Here is a 15,690-nt window from a genome sequence, read left to right as displayed (position 1 = left end):
TCTTTCTGTGGGTGGTAATTAATTGACTCTCTGCTCATCCATTCTGTGAAGGAAAGCAAAACTGACCTATGAACTGGAATCGTCTTTCAGATATGACTGCAACCGTGGCTCCATGTCAACTGACTGTTTGTTTCAGACATAACAGCTAGTAGTCAGCAAGCTGGGATATGTTTAGGGGAATAAAATTACAGAGTTTGTTAAACACTAGCAAATTGGTGTCATAACCTTGACAATACAGATAGCAACTATGAAATCTTTGGCATGTTGTTGCCTAGACAACGGTGGTACAGGTAAACGATGCAGGAGTCCTTTTGGGACAAACGTCCGCCCCCACACATTTGTCACTAGTAATCAATTATCACTTGATTTATTTGTTCATACCATGCCACCTGATGGAATGCAGCCACAAGTCTCATTGCTTGTGGTTACTCACTCGACTAGTTCAGTGGTTGTAATGACAAAGAAATATGGCATTTTTCCTGTAGCTTCATAATAAGCAACTAGACATGGTACTCCATCAACCCTGGTTTTATCTTGATTTTTGTGTAAACTCATTTTGTATTGAGAATGAAATACGCTTTATGTAACCTTGTCTTTCATGTTGGCACACACTAATTCCAATTCTGGGTTTTGGTCTGCTCTGGGCCCACAGGGCTCTTGACCAGTATAAGATTCCGCTATGCATGTCCTTTGGCTGTGCACGTGGTAGGATCTGTGCCCACAGGGCTCTTGACCAGTATAAGATTCCGCTATGCATGTCCTTTGGCTGTGCACGTGGTAGGATCTGTGCCCACAGGGCTCTTGGCTGGTGCAAGATACCACAGTGCATGGGCTCTTGGCCGGTACATGCATTTTATGTCTGACTGAACTAGAGTAATAGAGGCCCGTGTGATCCATTTTCTATGCCCCTCGACTGGCCTTGTGCACAAGATAAAATGAGGTTGTTTTCCTAGACAGCGAAATGTATTGCACACATTCGTAAAGCTGGATGGAGAAGACCCAGTGAGTAAAGTGGGGAGAAAAGAGACAAGTCTCTTGTAATAATTCGATTTTGCCTTCTGCTCAGGGTGCTGCTAATTAGTCTGGTAGCTGGTGGGGAAGGTAAGTAAGGTAGTCTCCGTTGTTCAAGGTGAAATCCGGCATCAGAACAAACCACAGCACTGAGACATCTCTAGTCGCAGCCACAGATTACATCCGAACGCTGCTAGACCAGGGAGAAACATTAGCCCTCATCCTCCTCCACCTCTCAGCAGCGTTCAACACCGTATCCCACCACACACTGATCAACAGACTCCACTAGATCGCAATCCAACGAGAAGACCTCAAGTGGATCGCATCCTACCATACAGGAAGAATACAGAAAATCATCCTCCCCCGACTCCTCGCACCCTAAGAACATCCCATGCAGGGTAGCTCAAGGCTCATCTCTCAGCCCAAGCCTCTTCAACACATACATGACCCTCCTGGCCAACATCATCAACAGCCACAAACTCAACATCATCTTCTACGCCCGACGACACCCAACTCATCCTCTCTCTGACTAACAATCCAAGAACCATCAAAGACAAGTTACAAAGATGCATGAAAGATGTTGTTGACTTGCTGAGCAACAACAACTGTTTTAAACTCAACACCAACAAGATAGAAGTACTCCTCTTTGGGAAAGTCAAGGACACACACTGGAACCATGAATGGTGGCCCCTGGATCAAGGCCCAACCCCGATAGCCACCGAACATGTCCGCAACCTCAGTATCATCCTCTATAGCCAGCAATCCACGCACCTTCTCCACGGCCTGCTTCCACACGCTCTGTATGGTCAGGAAGGTTTTCAAATGGCTGCCCACAGTCATCAGGTGAACCGTCATGCACCCTCTTGTCACCAGCAGACTCAACTAAGGCAACACCCTCTACGTAGAAATAACATCCCAACTCATGAAAAAATTCCAGACGATCCAGAACACTGTGGTCAGGCTCATCCTCGACCTCCCCAGATAGATTTACATCACCCCTCACCTCAGGAAACTTCACTGGCTCCCAGTCATGAAGAGATGCCAGTACACACTACTCACCCACGCATACAAGGCATTACACAATGAAGGACCGGCATACTTCAACCAACACGTGACCTTTCACCAGCCCACCAGGATACTCAGATCCAGATTCTTTGCCCAAGCTGCCACCCTTTTGCATCCACTGGACAAACAGCGGAGGCCGCTCCTTTTCCCATCTGGCGGCCAAGACCTGGAGTGACCTCAGAGCCTCACCATCACCCCCGCAGTTCAGGAAGGACCTCAAAACTTGGATGTTCAACCAATTGGAGAACAGGCAGCACTACACAACAGCGCCTTGAGACCCTCATGGGTGAAGCATCCAGAACAACAAAATCCAATCAGTAGAAAAAGAAATATGTAATGATTAAGATTTGTGTGGAAATAGCACCGAAAAGCCCAAATCCCCATACAGGGCTAGGTGGTTGTGCAAGACTGGGAAAAATTCACAAGTTTAGGCTGACTGTGATGGAGTGCAGGTTGGATACAGGGACCAGGTTAGTCCAGCTGATAAGTTACTTTCTCAGTCCAGCGTAAAGAGTCCCGTTCGATGTGGAGGGGACAGCGATGGGCAGAGAAGTATCGTGGGCAATGGCCGATGGAGAGTAAAGGGAAGTCCTGGCCTTGTGGATGGTTATTGCTGTAGCACAAAGATCCTGTTGTCGTGGGCAGGCCTTAGCTTAGTGGTGGTCTCCCGTGAACAGTCAATGCTGTAGCCCGAAGAGTTGGGCTCATGGAACTTCGCATTAGTGGGCTGTGCGAGTGACAAGGTTTCAGCACCAATGAGGCCGTTCATGTTTATGAAGAGCACAAAAACCTCAATTCATCCTTTCTGAGGCCACACCAAGGGTCCAGGACCTGTGGGGCAACACATGTGGGTAAGGGGCTTGCTCCAGCTGGACCTGGGTGCTGGTGCAGGTGGTTGGGAGCCTGTTATGTTCCTGTGGCTCTGAATAGTAGGCCAGCAGACTAGCCCTTGGAGTCACTGTGGGAGTCCTGGTCACAGGTGCAGGTCCAAATCCTTCTGCCTCAGGCAGGTGGGCAGCAGTTAAGCGAGGCATTAGTATAGAAGGGCAGGTGTCCAACAGAACCGCAGTCATTTTAGCATCATAGCAGTCATCCTTCCTGGCATAGTCTCCACAGATCCAGAAGTGTAGTTGGTGTCTGAGGTCCACTATTTATACCTGGGCATTTCTTTGAAGTTGGAGAAGCTTCTAGAGTTTTCCCCTTGAAGTGCACTGGTTTCCTGCCTTCCCTGCCCCAGCTCCTGACTAATTACAGGGGGCATGCAACCCTTTGTGTGGTGGCAGGACACAGCCTATTCAAGAGTGTGTGTAGGGCTGTACACAGCTCCGCCCTCCCATCGTGCCAATGATGGCCCATCCAGGTACACCTAAGCCCTCTATTGTGTGTGGATGTCTAGGAGGAATACAGAAAGTGCTACTGTCAGCTACACTCAGTCATGTGACCTAGAGACAGGTTGCAGGCACTTAATGGCCAAGGTGGGAAAATGGGAACTTTCTAAAAGGAGCATTTTGAAAATTGTAATGTAAAATCCAACTTCACCATAAGAGAGGAATTTTCATTAGATTTGAGAAGACACCCAACATGAACTGGTTACTTGTTCCCATTTGGAAGTTACAGCTTATTAAATTTAATAAGGTAACTCCAATATTAATCTATGGGAGAGGTAGGCCTTGCTGCAATAGTTGAAAACAAATGTAGGAGCTTTTCACTACCAGGACATGAAAAGCTTAAAAGTACATGTCCAACTTTTTTAATATACTGCATCCTGTCCTCTGGGCTGATCCTACTCTAGGAGTAACCTATATGTATTCAAAAGGAATGTTTGGGCCTAGGAAAAGGTTCCTTTTGCCAGGTCGTAATGGCATTTCAAAACTGTACACACAGGCTGAAATGGCAGGGCTGAAACAGGTTTAAAGGGCTACTTAAGTGGGTGGCACAATCAGTGCTGCAGGCCCACAAGTAGCATTTAGTTTACAGGCCTTGAGTACACGTAGTACAACTTTCCTAGAGGTTTACAAGTAAATTAAATATGCCATTTGGGTATTAGCCAATTCTACCATGTATTAAGGAGAGAACAGACAGACTTTAGCACTGGTTATCTGTGGTAAAGTGCGCAGAGTCCTGAAGCCAACCCAAACGGATTCAGAAAACCGGATGTTTGAAGGTAAAAAAGATTGGGGATGACACTGCAGAAAGGGCCACGTCCAACAGATACCTAGTGGGGAGAACTGCCTAGGTTAGAGAAGAAATGAAATAGGAGTGAGGGGAATGGATAGCAAGTTGAGGTGCAGTAGTCCCAGCACCCAGTTCACTAAATTGAGCCTGTTCACTATTAACCGGTTCTTTAAATTGTGCCTATTCACTAGTTCTTGTGTAGTATTTAGTTTTCCAGTGTAATATAGTACTTTTCTTTTCTAAAGTAAAGTACTGGTTTGGAGAATCTGTTATTGGACTCCTGGGTGATAGTTTATTTCTGAGCTCGAGCACCCCAAAACGAGCTCTATGAGAAGCCTATGACTGCTCACCATCGCTACCACTAAGAGTCAAGCGCTGAAGGGGTTAAAAGTGGCCCAATTAGCAGAAGCTTCAACAGTTGTGATATGCATTGTTGCATTGTCTGTCCAACTCCTGGGTGCCCACCTCCCTGGCTTAAGGCTTAACTCTTCTAAAACCCTGTATGTTACACCATTTGTACACAAAGTAGGCCAGGCACACCAGAGCATGTAACAATTCTTTTTAGGTCTCGCTGATTCAGCGCGCATGCGCTGCTCGGAGAGACTTTAGTAGGTGAGTTTTCAAAGTGTTGCTGGCTGGCGACAAGCTTGCGTTCACGCGAGCGTGCACGTGCAAACCGCCAGCCTTCAGCAGCACAGAGCGCGTCATCACGATCGCTATCACTTTCGCTTTCACCATGATTGCTATGACTTTCGCAGCCCTGTTTTTTTTGCGATCGCGCTTTGCGCATTTGCCGCGTGCGCACACAACTCCCGCTTCTCCCCCTCCACCACCTCGCGCGTGGCCAATAAGATGTGATTGCAAATGCATGAAAATGTATGTACTTTAATAGTTTTTGTCTTATCGTTTCAATGCCATGAAATTTTAGGCACACATTAACAGTTTGTTGTGTTTGATGCAGAAGCGGGTTTTGTGAACTGTCCTCCCCAAAGGTGGTCCGAATGGAGGGCGCCATTTCCTCTGCTGCACACACGCTGCTGTTCCCGCCTCTAAACGTAAAGGAAGGTACAGCCAAGAACCGATTAAATACAGACGTACCGACCCCCTCCCCTCTTGCGAGCGACACCTTTTATTCTTTTACAGTATACCCCTTTTAATAGTTTCAGTTGTTTTCTTCACCCCTCCCGCTTTTCAACCCCACCTCCTCCGTGGCTTAGCCGAACCTGCATTTATTTTCATTACAAAAAATTAAATGACGCGCCACGGGTGGGCTTGACGTATTAATTATTTTCGCAAATTATTTTGCATCGTGTTTCAAGCAACCCCCTACAGTAATCGGAGTTTATTTTTCATTTTGACCTCAAATAATAAACAAGCCCTCGATGCACGCTCTAAAAAATACGCACCGTTCTTTCAATTGGCCTGTTTTTGTTTTCTTTCTCAAGATTGTTTGAATTAAACGAAAAATCAGTTTCGTGATTACCCCAAACCTGATTCGACCTTTTTTCTCCCCCCTCCCTTTCCAACGGACTCCATTTTCGAGGTTATAGGCGGCGTCAACCATGTTATCTCTATACAAACACGAATTTAAAGTAAAAATTCATTTTACAAAGAACAAGATGCTGTGCGCTCCACGCGTACGGTGGGTATAGAATACTTTGCCTAGATTCATTTTCTAGTTCTCTCGTTTAGTTACAAGCAGTATTTGTCAAAGCAAGTATGTATTTTCATTGTACTGTGATAGTTCAAGCCAGCTCAGCTGGAGCACTTAAGGCCCTCATCTCGGCCTCAGGGGTCATTGCAGTAGCTGTCGTACACCCATTGTGTCATGGCGGACTTCTTCCGGATTGCAGCGAGACTGGTGGTGTGATTGTGCACCAGAGTTGCACTTCCCGTTTCTGCTATGCTAGATTGTGTCTCGCTGGTTTGTGCGTTTTAACCGCGTCATTGTCTCCGAGTTGAAATGTCCATTTAGTCACATTTAAAGCGGTGCTTTACAAACCACTTTAACAACTGTTTTAATTATTTTAAACAAGACTAATTTGGGGATTAAAATAGCTCACAATGATTTATCGTGTTTTAGGATTCTTTTTACATCTCGCCTAACCCAGCGCATGCGCTGGTCTGGCGAGACTTTTTGTGAGGGCTCAAAAAAATGCTACCATGGCCAGCCTAGAGCTACATTGCATGTGCGCGGGTGCGCGTTTAGGAGCAGAGGCTGGCAAACCTCATCATGCTCATTAAGCGCCCGCGATCACTTTCACTTTCGCCCGCGATCACTTTCGCGGCGCCCCTTTGATGTTCTCGTTCAAAGAACATCAAACATCAAAGAACATGTTGTGTTAATGCTTTGCTGCACCCGTTTGACTTACAATGTGCTTTCTCTTTCCACAAACTCGATGTTTGTGTTCCTTTATTTTGAGATGCTTTTAGTATTACTGTTTTGTGAGTTAAAGAACATTAAGGAAATGTTACTGTGAAACTGGACAACGTTCACAGTGTTTATTTCTGATCGCAGCGGCTGCTTCATGTCCGTTGCACCATTCAGGAAGTCCTTTCGTTGGTGCTTTCAGGAGGACATGATGAGGAAGCTGGAAACTTTTGGCACATTCTCTTTAAAAGCACAGCATGTTGGCGACTGGTTAATCGATTAGACCTATGTAGCGCTTTAGATCTCAAAGCGCTATGGTGGGTGCAGCAGTTACAACTCATGAAATATGGGGTGCAACTCAGATGGAGGGGGCAGGTTTGAGTGCACATTGGCTGCAATCAAACTCTTAAGATGATGGGCTGTGTGTATCCATTATCAGCACTCAGTCTTCGCTAAGTGATCTTGTTTGTTTTGTTGTTGTGTTACTGCTTTGCTGCACCCGTTTGACTTACAACGTGCTTTCTCTTTCCACAAACTCGATGTTTGTGTTCCTTTATTTTGAGATGCTTTTAGTATTACTGTCACACACAACCACAACCACACACACAACCACACACACAATCACACAACCACACACACAACCACAACCACACACACACAACCACAACCACACAAACAACCACACATACAACCACACACAACCACACACACACACACAACCACACACATACACACAACCACACACACACACACAACCACACCCACAACCACACACACACAACAACCACACAGCCACACACACAACCACACACACACAACCACACACAACCCCACACACACCTACACACATAACCACACACACAACCACACACACACAACCACAACCACACACAACCACACACACCCACAACAACACACACAACCACATGTACAACCACACACCCACAACCACACACACAACCACACACACAACCACACACACACACACCACACCCAACCACACAACCACACACACAACCACAACCACACACACACAACCACACACACAACCACACACACAACCACACACAACCACACACAACCACACACACAAACACACACAACCACACACACACACAACCACACACACAACCACACACAACCACAACCACACACACACACAACCACACAAACAACTATACACACACAACCACACCCACAACCACACCCACAACCACACACACACAACCACAACCACCCACACCCACAACCACACACACACACAACCACAACCACATACACACACAGCCACACACACACAACCACACACACACAACCACACACACCACAACACACACAACCACACACACAACCACACACACACACACACACAACATCAATCACACACACAACCACACACAGACACAACCACACACACACAACCACACACAACGACACACACAACCACACACAACCACAACCACACACACAACCACAACCACACACAACCACACACACACAACCACACACACAACCACTCACACAACCACAACCACACACACAAACACACATACAACCACACATACAACCACACACATAACCACACACACACAACCACACACACACAACCACACACACAACCACACACACACACACAACCACACACACACACACAACCACACACACACACAACCACACACGTAACCACCCACACAATCACCCACACAACCACCTACACAACCACACACACAAGCACACAACCACACACACAACCACACACACCACACACACCACACACACACAACCACACACACAACCACACACACACACAACCACACCCACACATAACCACAACCACACACACACAACCACACACACAACCACACCCACACCCACACACAACCACACACACACAACCACACACACAACCACACCCAACCACACATCCACACACACATCCACACACACACCCACAACCGCACCCACACCCACAACTGCACCCACACCCACAACCACACCCACACACACAACCACACACAACCACACACACACACACAACCACACACATACAAACACACACACAACCAAACTAACACACACAACCACACACAAACACACACACACAACCACACACACACAACCACACACACACAACCACACACAACCACACACAAACACACACACAAACACACACAACCACACACACACACAACCACACACACAACCACACACAACCACAACCACACACACACACAACCACACAAACAACTATACACACACAACCACACCCACAACCACACCCACAACCACACACACACAACCACAACCACCCACACCCACAACCACACACACACACAACCACAACCACATACACACACAGCCACACACACACAACCACACACACACAACCACACACACCACAACACACACAACCACACACACAACCACACACACACACACACACACAACATCAATCACACACACAACCACACACAGACACAACCACACACACACAACCACACACAACGACACACACAACCACACACAACCACAACCACACACACAACCACAACCACACACAACCACACACACACAACCACACACACAACCACTCACACAACCACAACCACACACACAAACACACATACAACCACACATACAACCACACACATAACCACACACACACAACCACACACACACAACCACACACACAACCACACACACACACACAACCACACACACACACACACAACCACACACACACACAACCACACACGTAACCACCCACACAATCACCCACACAACCACCTACACAACCACACACACAAGCACACAACCACACACACAACCACACACACCACACACACCACACACACACAACCACACACACAACCACACACACACACAACCACACCCACACATAACCACAACCACACACACACAACCACACACACAACCACACCCACACCCACACACAACCACACACACACAACCACACACACAACCACACCCAACCACACATCCACACACACATCCACACACACACCCACAACCGCACCCACACCCACAACTGCACCCACACCCACAACCACACCCACACACACAACCACACACAACCACACACACACACACAACCACACACATACAAACACACACACAACCAAACTAACACACACAACCACACACAAACACACACACACAACCACACACACACAACCACACACACACAACCACACACAACCACACACAAACACACACACAAACACACACAACCACACACACACACAACCACACACACAACCACACACAACCACAACCACACACACACACAACCACACAAACAACTATACACACACAACCACACCCACAACCACACCCACAACCACACACACACAACCACAACCACCCACACCCACAACCACACACACACACAACCACAACCACATACACACACAGCCACACACACACAACCACACACACACAACCACACACACCACAACACACACAACCACACACACAACCACACACACACACACACACACAACATCAATCACACACACAACCACACACAGACACAACCACACACACACAACCACACACAACGACACACACAACCACACACAACCACAACCACACACACAACCACAACCACACACAACCACACACACACAACCACACACACAACCACTCACACAACCACAACCACACACACAAACACACATACAACCACACATACAACCACACACATAACCACACACACACAACCACACACACACAACCACACACACAACCACACACACACACACAACCACACACACACACACACAACCACACACACACACAACCACACACGTAACCACCCACACAATCACCCACACAACCACCTACACAACCACACACACAAGCACACAACCACACACACAACCACACACACCACACACACCACACACACACAACCACACACACAACCACACACACACACAACCACACCCACACATAACCACAACCACACACACACAACCACACACACAACCACACCCACACCCACACACAACCACACACACACAACCACACACACAACCACACCCAACCACACATCCACACACACATCCACACACACACCCACAACCGCACCCACACCCACAACTGCACCCACACCCACAACCACACCCACACACACAACCACACACAACCACACACACACACACAACCACACACATACAAACACACACACAACCAAACTAACACACACAACCACACACAAACACACACACACAACCACACACACACAACCACACACACACACACACAACCACACACAACCACACACAAACACACACACACAACCACACACACACAACCACACACACACACACACACACAACCACACACAACCACACACACAACCACACCAAGCATTGGCACAGCCAATAGGTCTCGCCTTTGGGACCTTATAAGTGTTTAGTCATGCAACAGTTGATGTGGTTGCACCAAGGATATTGTGCTGCATAACTAAATACTTATGAAGGTCCCAAAAGCGAGACCTATTGGCTATGGCAATGCTTGTTTTTAATTCATTGCCACAAAGAGCTTCACAGTCCAGGGTTCAAAAGCAGGCCCAAATTGAGATTCCATGCAGCAGAATGCACATCTGTAGACTTTGGTGTTGAGTAATTGCAATCACCTTTTAGTGGATTAATGTTAACATATTCCTTTCACAATAAACATGTCAGAACTTCTGCCTTTGTCGTAACATTTAATAATAAACAGATCAGACCTATAGCCATGACCATTGGTTGCGAGCATAACCAGCCCAGTACTTCTGTACTCCATTCTGAGTGCCATCGAGTGGGGTAACACAATCGTTCTACCAGGTGGAAAGGGTACATTCTTCTGCACTCTGGGTAATGTGTACAAACATTGAAGTCGTAGGATCTTGAAATACATATATTCATCCTCATCTATAAGACCACTATCATACCAATCCTTCAGATCGATATTGATCGATGAGTAAGTGCCCAAATCGGAATTAACTTCAGTTTTTCTTAACAGGTTTGATCAATTAACTGTGTTAGTATTTCATGTTCATAATCACTCTTAAACATGATCATAATGTTACCCCTCTTGTCTGCTTCTCTCACCAGGATATCTTTGTCCTGCTCAAGTTGTTCCAGTGCTACGCGTTCCCCTTTGGTTAAATTGTCCTTAACTCTATGCTTGTGAGTCATTTGTTTTAGACTGTATTTATCAAGATCGTCTACAATCAATTTATGAAAAATATCAATTGTATTGCCACTCGGTAGAACCGGAGTCCATCTTGAGTTGCATTTTAAGTCACTGGATATGGTTAGATCTGAATCAATATTCAAGTCCTCCAATAGTCTAGTCGCGTCACTCAGATCTTGTTCTAAATCTGTGATAGAAAGTAATAATTTCCCATTGCGTACATCCTGTATGATCAATACATCAGAATCAAGATTAGATGGAATGTTAACTTTTGTTTTATTAGAGAAGGGGATGCTTTTGAAGAATTTTTCAATTTCAAGCTTTTCACAAATTTGAATAAGTCAATTTTAAGTTTACACATATCCCCCTCCTCGCTGGGACAGGAACCCAATCCTTTTTGTAACAGTGTAATCATATTTATGGTGAGTTCTTTATCCAAAAAATTAAGGACCTCCACCCTCATTTCCTGAGTGTCCATCAGTTCCTCTTGTCCCAAGATCTGAGCTTCATCCATCTCCTTTCTTCTTCTGTTTCCTCCTTTCTTGCCCCTATGTTTTTTTTGTAAATGCCCGCACTTCTGGGTTGATTTGTGTTGTCCCTCTTTGTCTTTGAACTTCCTTTAAAAAATAATTGCCAATCCTGTTGCTTGCCAATGCACCTGGACCTGTCTCTGCTTCACTGACACTGGTGGGGGGAGTCGCGGGGAACCCCCCTGGCCACGAAACACATGTTGGCTGGGTACATGAAGTATTGGAAATTAAAGACAAAGACCAAGAAACATTTTTTGTGTTGTAATTGCTTACTGAATATTTTGTATAATATTGCGTGTGCTTAGGACTGGTGGAATATTTGAAAGACCCTAGGGTCTAGATTTTGGAGGGGTTAGGGTGCTTCCCCTTCCCTTGAGCACCGCACTTGAATCTATTTTAAAATTTTACCTTTACGTTTATTTAGAGCACCACATGTTCACCTAGAGTTTATTCACCCCAATTTCAGTTTTTTTTCTGCTGAGTACAAGTTCCTATTTGATGATAACTGCAAAAGGATAAGCTTTGGAGAATGTTTAATTTTGTGTTTATAGTACGTTTTTCGTGGGACTATCATGACGCATTCCACGTGGCCACTGTTCGCGCCTGCTTTGATTTGGTGCTAGGATTTCACGCAAAGCCAGAACACTATTTTTTAGAAGTGTCTTTTCACCTGGCCGACAGCCAAATAGTTCAAAATGTCTGCTATAGCCCAAGCGGCCAGCTAAAAATAGTACCTTATCTGTCCTGTTTAGCCAGCCATAGACTGAGCAATAGGGATGATGTACAGTTTGATCAGTGGCCGGATAAATAGTCTTTATTTACCGGGCCATAAAGATAAAAGGGACTCCAGGCAGTGATAGGGTGGTGGCCATCTTGTGATGGGGATGCACCACGTGGGAAGCATTTGAAAGTAAGTGCATATACAAATGTACAATAGTTTGTAATGATTGTAATGAATTGAGTTAAGCTGTTTACAGATTAAAAAATAATATCCATCAATTTATTATATTATAAGACGTAGAAATTAAACAGAAGCTTCAGGAAATGGCACTGAGGTATTTTGCGCTTCAGTCAGGGAGTATTTGGCTGTCAGCAAAGAATACCTAGTATGGTTCTAAAGCATGTTACATAAATGCTTTATTCACTCATGAGAATACATTATTTTAGTGTTCATGATGCTATCTTTGATCCTTTTTGAGGTCTGGGCTCTTTTTGGGCTTCTCATGGAAGGCCTTGTGCTGGCTTTAGGCTTCTGTATACAACAAGCAGCAGAAAACAGGGAATGCAGACAAGTGATATCTGGGCTCCGGAGGGAGGGACACGTATAGTAGGTCATTGGTGTTTGTGGGCGAAGTGCTTTGGGACATTTGCAGGGTGAACATTGAGTGAGGCACTATAATGGGGCATCTGTGGAACGGGGACGTAAAAGAAAGAGATGGGTAAGTAATGCATCTGGCACATTCACAGAAGGAGTTCACTCAGCTGAATAAACACACTTTTCATTGTATTTACCCAGCATAGTAGGTCTAGGGCATTGATGCTTCTTGGTCCCAGGTCATGAGCGGCCCCTTCAGCCACGCTGTCATTTTAGTCACCTGCTCAATGCATCTTGGGAATAGTACTTCTGATTTTTAACATGTTAAGCAGTGTGATGTCCTGTTTCTACTCATTGCTGTACTTGACAGTGCTGTCTCAGCAAAATAAATCTGGAAGACAAAAATAAAAATATGTATGATAGGCTAGGAGGACAATGAAAAACAGCACTAGGGGTTCCGGACAAAGGTGAGAAGGATCAGGAGGGTGAAGAAGATGTGGAGCAGGGGGATTTGGACTCTGTGGACAAGGGCCTGAAGGAACAGAAGGGCCGAAGATAGAAGGAACAGAAAACCCTGGACCATAATGACAAGGAGAGCTATGAGGGCCTGTGCACACTGACCAGGACCAGAGGGATGAGGACAACCAGAAGTAGCAGATCCCAGAAGACAGAACAAAGAGGACCAGTACCAGGAGACCAATGGAGAGAAGAACCAGAGGCTCGAGGGCCAAGACCAAAGTTATCAGATCAAGGAGGACCAAGGGGCCGGAAGAAAAAGGACCAGGGCCAGGACCAGGAAGACCACAACCAGAAAGTACCAGGGCTAGCAGGTCCTGAACCCCCTAGATTAGAATGCCCAGGGGGTTATAAAGGGAAAGGAAGTCTAAGTCCAGTGGGACCAGGAACAGAAGGTCCAGAAGTGCCAGTCTCAGGGGGTCCTAAACCAGGGTGACAAGAACTACATGAACCAGGGTGACCCCCAACATAAGAACTAGGAGGACCAAAGCCAGAGGGATTAGGAAGACCAGGCCAAATATGCCCATTACTATGAGGACCATGATAGGGGGGCCCATGGTGAGATGGACAAGAACAAGGTTGAATGGGTAAACCAGGAGACCAGGAGCAGGATGGGGTATGGGGATCGGATATTAAGAGGGACCCAGGAAACCAGGGCTAGTGGAACTGGTCCAAGAAGACCTGATAGATGAGGGCCAGACGAACGTATATCAGAACTAAGACCAGGGCTACATGGATAAAGGTGACCAGGATCAGAACGATTAGGTAAAGACAAACCAGGGGACTAGATAAATCAGTTGAGCCGGACCAGGAGGACTGATGGATGAGAACTAGGCTGAGGAGGATGAAAGGGTTCAGGCCCTGGAACTTGTGAAACAGGAGACCCAGGGTCCAAAAAACTAGGGGCAGGAGTACATGGGAATGATGATCAGTCTAACCAGGACCAGAAAGTACAGAGCCAGGACCTTCTCAGACTAGCATTATCGGAGGTCAAGGAACATCAGAACTAGGAAAGGATACGATGATCTGTGACCGAACAAGTTATTGCAGAGCCATGCGGGCAAGGAGCAGGAGGACGAAGGGTGGGAGGATCAGGACCAGATTGAAGATCAGGAGCTAAAGGGCAATTGCCAGTATGTCCAGGATGCTAGGAAAAGCAGGCAGGGATTAGGAAGACAGAGGGGGCAGTACCAAGGGCACCCAGAAGACCAGAGCAAGAGATCTAGACAAACTAAAGGGATCATGACAAGGAGGACCAGAAACAGGGCAAGAGGGTCATGAAGTTCGGGTCCTAGGGTACCAGGGCTCAGATTACCAAGTGGAACAGAATGAACAGAGCAATCATTACAAGGGGCAGAACCAGGGTGTGGAGGATCTGAGGTAAAAAGACCAACCAGCATCAGGGAGACCATGTGAATGGACAGTGGTGGATTGGGGACCAGGACCAAAATGACCAGGTTCAGGAGGCCCAAACAAGGAGAACCTGGATCAAGAGGACCTGG

This window comes from Triturus cristatus, chromosome 9, assembly GCF_964204655.1.
Source record: "Triturus cristatus chromosome 9, aTriCri1.1, whole genome shotgun sequence".
In the NCBI taxonomy this organism is placed as follows: domain Eukaryota; kingdom Metazoa; phylum Chordata; class Amphibia; order Caudata; family Salamandridae; genus Triturus; species Triturus cristatus.
The sequence above is the reverse complement of the archived record's forward strand: the minus strand, read 5'-3'. Positions refer to the sequence as shown.